We start from the raw sequence: 6,000 nt of genomic DNA, 5'->3' as shown, positions 1-6,000 counted from the left end.
GCTCTGATTCAATATGTCCGACAGCCCGAAGATGGAGAAATTATTGCTATCTCCACCTTACAGGGGAGGAAACAGCCACAGAAGAGAGAGGGAACATGTTGGAGTCTCCATGGCGGCAGAGCTGAGATACAGGCCGTGGGCCTCGTGGCTGGCACAGATCACACACACATGCAGAAAGCCCCGGAGGCTTAGCCCAGGCTGCCTGGCTGCTTCCTGATGGCTTCCTCTCCTCCAACCACTTCCTACCTTCCTTGACATCAGTCGAGCAAGTGCTCAACCCTGGCACATAGACCCCGTCCCTGGGTGATCCTTCCAGAGCTTTCCAAGTTCCCATAGAAGTGTCAGAAAAGCACATGCCCTTTGGTGTTGGAGCGACCAGGGCTCAAGTCCTGGCACTGGCTCTGATGAGCTACGAGAGCTTGATGGGGGGAGGTCGCGAAACCTACCTGAGCCCCTACTTCCTTTTCTGCAAAGAGGGATAGGGAAAGTTCCCTGGCACGGAGATGACTCAGAGAAAGCTTGCCTGGAAATGCTTCACATGGGGTCAGGCAGGTTCGACTCTCCATAAGTGCTCCTTCCTGACTTCCCTGGCCCAGACTCCACCATATAGGCAGCCCTTTCCCCAGATGGCAGTGGTACGGTCCCCAGGGTGGATAAGGCAGGGCGTCTCTGGGTTCTTTTAATGAGGCTGATGAGTTCAGAGAGAACGCATGAGAGACGTTAAGGAGCGATTCAAATTCACCAGCTTATTTGAGCACAAATTTGTGTCGGGATGGTGACAAGCACTTCACATGGAGTATCTCATCCAATCTTCACAACAGTCCAACAGGCAGGTTCTATTATTGTGATTTTCCATAAGGTGGGACCGGAACTAACAGACACAAAGTGACCTCCCTGATGTCACCTCCTGGTACTTAGTGGAGCCAGAATTTGAACCCAGGTCTATGTAGTAGTTAAGCCTATGGTCTTAACTACTCCTCTGGACCATCTCCATCAGCCTGAGCCTAGTGGCTGAAATTCCGCCATTCATTCCTTAGAGAAGAAATTAGATAAGAAGCGGTAAAATGCTACCAAATGCCTGGGACTTAGCAAACCCCCCACCAAAGGTTTGTCAAGAGACTAGCAGACCTGATGATGTGGACACAGAAGGCTTGTGAGCAGCCATTGAGGTTACACCGTCATGAACTGGGGGAAAACCCCACAATTTTGGTGTTTCAAGGAACTCTGGGCTGCTTGGCTGCCCCTGCAGCTGAGACCTGGTCAGCCCACCTGGCCAAAGTAATTACTGCCCAGTGCCTGTTTCGTGCCCCCCTGGACTCCCACCCAGGCCTTTGCTCCGCAGAATAAATGCTGCAGGTCAAACCGTGTGACTGAAGACGGTGTTTGGAATAAGTCTCATTTCTGATGAGGAATGAAAATAAACCAGCACCTACCTCCATGGAGAACAAGTCTCATTGGCATGGCTCAGAGGAAGCAGGATCCCATCTATCTGTCCATAAAAAGCAGCATTTTAAGGTTAGTTGGAGTCAATGCACTTCTATTCTTTGGAATCAGGTTAAGTATGGTAGCTAAATGAATCCGGCACTCTCGTTGAATGGGAATGTGTGATGGGAAAGTGCTTACCATAAGCCTTTATAAGGGCATAAGCAAGATGTACTCATTATTCTTGGATTCAGAGCAGATTCCAACGCATCACTGCTCTGACATGTGTCAATTTCTACACACAAATTCAAATGCAACGTTAAATCCAAAACCACAGAGGAAAGCGTTGAGTTCCCAGGAAAACAGAGAAAGCTTAACAATTTAAGACTTTAGAGGATATTGGCATTAAATTGGCACCGCTCTACAGTAACAATAGAGGCCCCTTCCCATGTACATAAAGAGAATCACAGAAGCTTTTGATGTTACCCAATATTTTAATGGCGCTCAAGATTTGCTGAATCAAAATGAAACCTCTCCATTCCCCACCCCATCCTTTTTCTCTAGATCAAGTTTAAATCGATTCTTATTTTCAAGGTAGAGCTTTAAGAGTCCATATTCCTTAAGACCCAATTAATGACATCAGATCATTTACTAACTTTGGCTACTGGCTTTCCTTTCAGTCTTGTACACAAAATTCTGCAGATTTCATATCGAGTCACATTCTTCAGATGATCTTCAAACCAGTCAAATTTGATGTTCTCAACATTATCTGTCAGTAAAATATGGAGTGGAATCAATAGACTCGATGAGGAACTGTTGTCTTCCTTCCCACACTGGACATCCAGAAGCCGTTTGGTTTGGGTTTGAAAAGATGAATTGGAAAAATAAAGCTATTTCTCAGCCTGAGATTCTCAACAGTAGAGCTGAAAAAGGAGGGCAAGTGAAAGCAAGAGGACATTGACTGTAGACTGCAAGGCGCTGACGCCTCCCTTGGTGGTGCTTGCCCTGACAGTGGTTGCAGAGCCGCCTGGGCTTGGGGTGGAAGCCTGTGAATAAACCTGCTGGAGCAGGTGCAGTGCCAGAAGCAGCAGCCCCAACTGGAGCGTGCTCAACATCCCTCTTCCCATGTCTGCTCTGTGCTCAGCGCTCCGCAGGCTAAAGGACTCTGAGCTCCAGGCGAAGCAGGTGAAGCAGCAAAGGCGATCTCCAATCTCAGAGCTCCCCAAGGGCTTTTATACCAGAGAGCTGTGGCGCTGCCTCTGCTCGCCCACCCACTGTCCGAACGCGCATGCTACCCCGTCTGCCCGCCCTCCTGCCTGCCTGCACCTGCACCCTCATCCTCCAGCCTAATACTTTGCTTTTGAAACAGAACATTTATAAGCTGTTTAGAGCGCCATTAGTTAGAAATATAAGGTTCCTATTGCCTTTCCTCCAAGTGGCATTAATTTTTTCCTGATCCTTAAAAGTGATAACATGTTTGCTGTTCCAAGTTGGTAGTGCGGGATATAACAAGAGGTTTATACCCGGAGATAATCACGATTGATGTTTGGTATGTTTTTATATAGTACATATACATGTCTGGCACTCAATAGACGTTTTTGGACCCAGAACTTTTGCTTAACATTTATCATGAGCATTCTCCTGCCATTAAAATCTTTTTTTGGAAATGTAATTTGTTTCTTTAAAATATCGCACAGCGAACTGTGTGTGTAGAGTTTTATCCTCATCTTGTTTTGTTTTTATTTTTCTGCATTTATAGAGAAAAAAGAAAATATGCCATAGCCTTGGTTTTTCTAGGTGATAAGATTTTTGTATTTTCCAACTTTCCTACACTGGTTAGATCTTTGGAAGTGGAACTAGCTGTTTTTGTTTTTGATGAGTGGGGTTGGTAGAATTCAAGCTGGAATAAACCAAAGTGGAAATTGCTTCTTAAAAAATTAAAGATAGAAAATTGACAGTGAAAATGAAAGAATAATAATAGGAAGTTCATGGTTAATCACGGAGCACTTATAGTCTAAATGGGAACTGATCCTCCTTGAAGGACTGGAATGGGGTTAAAATAATACATTCACAGATGTTTGAAATTGGGGGTATAACCTATAACATGACATTTGTTAGAAGTTTTTAAAACCTTTGGCTTGGATTCTCTTTTCAGAGAAAACTTAAGGTTACTCAGTATCCTTTGTCCTGTGTTTCCAAGAATGAAAATATTTTCTTTACATGCCAGAAAATTAAAACCCACTTTTTTGTTGTTTCTCCTAAGCCGCTGCTTCCTGCCTCTTCAGGAATCCACTTCCTTTTTCTGAATCTTTAGTGCAAAGAATTCCCATTGTTTTTGCCATTTGAGAGTTGAGCCGCACAAAGTGGATTCCCACTTGCTTACTTATTTTGCAGAAAGCAATATAGAGGTAGTGGCAGACGTGCAGAAGGCTGGAGAGACCACTGCATTTCCACAGGTGCCTCTGTGCACTTTAGTCCATGGTCAAACAAGAGCTGAGTGCAGTGAAGTGACTTAGGGCATTTCAAGACCAAGGACCCTCACAGATCTTTTCTCAGAACTTCTTTTGACTATTTTTTAGCAAACACATTAAATCCACCTGCTCAGGCTTTTCTAACAACACAACATTGAGCCGTGATGCATGTTTTGGTTAAGACAGAACCTTGTGTTTTTGTTTTTCTGCTCTAGCCAAACAGTCTCCTCCAATGCATCTAGAGCTTCCCCTCCCCCCCTCCCCCATGCACCCTTGCATTTGTGATTTCTCCGCTCAAATTCCTCCATTACAACGTGGAGTGAGTGAGCGTCTACCATTGTTCTTTGTCAGCCAGTAACAGAAACCTCTTACTCTGCTTATGGAATTCCTGTTTTAAGAGACAGAACCTAAACATGCCAGAGGCTTTCTTTCCTAATCTTCCCAGCTTCGATGCCATCCCGTGATGAGTGTCCTGCGATCAGATGCGCTCCAGCCCACCCCTTGGAAACAAAGTTTCCCTGAAATTGACCAGAGTGAGTTTGTGCTGTGTGAAATAACAGTCCTGATGGTAAGTTACAGTTTTGCCTATTCAGAAATTCCCCACCTTTTAAGACTGGGTTAAAATTCTGCCTCCCCAGGGAAGCCTTCTCTGGTCCCTACAGCCAGAAATTCTCTCCCTTCATCCAGTTTGCCCATGGATTTTATTTTATGGCTTTGCAACTCCCTCAGAGCAGTAACTGCATAGTTATCTCCTAGAATAATAGTTAAGAGTATGGACTTAGGAACTATTGCCTGAGTGCAAGTCCCAGTTTTGCCACTAACTTGCTGTGTGACCTTGGGCAAGTTACTAAACTTCTCTCGGTCTCATCTGTAAAATAGGATGATAACAGCACATACCTCACAGCACTGTTGTGAGAATTATCTCACATGTCCATGAAAAACACCGAGGACAAAGTCCGACCTGTCATACACCATGCAGGTGTTTCTATCACCTCTGCTCACATCCCCACCACTGTCACCTGTGGTCCCCAGACCTGTGAAGAGCTCCCCACATCGTTGTGAGTGCAGAGTGCTCCTTCAGGGACATGTCTGTCTTTCCTGCTGGTGGCCCATGGAGCAATTCACCAGCGTTTATTATCAGCTTTTCTACAGCTCCCGTGCCCCCTGACCAGCGTCGGTGCTGTGCACTTCACTGGCACCAAGTCCTCTCAGTCTCCCTGAAGCCATTCCTGTCCACCCATTCCTGCTGTCTCCACCGCAGCTGCTCTGCTCTCATCTGAACCACAACAGATGCCTCTTAACTGATCCCTGTGTGACTGTGTCTAGACACTTCTAAAGACCCTACTAAGGGCAGAGGAGACACACCAGCTGCGTCGTCCTCAGCTCCTTTAAAACCAACCCTATTAGCTCTTTAATGAGGAGCCTGAGGAGTGTCCACACAGGCCTCGGGCTAGACCCAAACCACATGGTTAAGAATCAGTCATCCCCTTCAAAGGCTCCCGTGTCCTTGGCAAATGAGGCGGACACAGATCAGAGCCTGCGGTGCCTCCCAAGGGCTTCTGTCTACGTGGATGGATGTGGGGAATTTGAGGTAAGCAAATCAGCTTCTGAGCCTGTGGGGAGGGCCAGGGCAGGAGGCAAGCGGAGCACGGGTCACTGAGCGCCCTGAGCTGGACAGCCTGTGACTGTGAAACAGACTTGAGGAAGAAGCATCTCTTCCAGCTGTGACAAGGTGGTGGTGGGGTGGGAAGGGCACGAACTCCCTGGAGGCGGCATTTCTGGGTGGCCTATGGGGCCGGTGGAGCCCAGGGACTGACCCTGATGGGCTTGGGTTTGAATCCGGCTCTGCCATCTCCAGGCGGACGGCCCTGGGGAGTCTTGCCATCTCTCTGAGCCTCAGTTTCCACACTTGGGTCGGTGTGGGTGGGGCTGGAGGGACCGGGGCAGGAGTTGGCCTCACGGGGCCTTGAATGTCAAACTCAATGTTGGGGTCTTTGCTTTAGGAGCAGGGGGCCCTCTGTGGTGCTTTAAGCAACTGTGGGACAGGGGGGTTTGCATTTCAAATGGATCACCCAGGACCTTTATGTCAGCCCCTCTGTGGGTTGTG

The sequence above is a fragment of the Leucopleurus acutus genome, assembly GCF_964270905.1.
Source record: "Leucopleurus acutus genome assembly, chromosome: 2".
NCBI classification, from domain to species: Eukaryota; Metazoa; Chordata; class Mammalia; order Artiodactyla; family Delphinidae; genus Leucopleurus; species Leucopleurus acutus.
The sequence above is the reverse complement of the archived record's forward strand: the minus strand, read 5'-3'. Positions refer to the sequence as shown.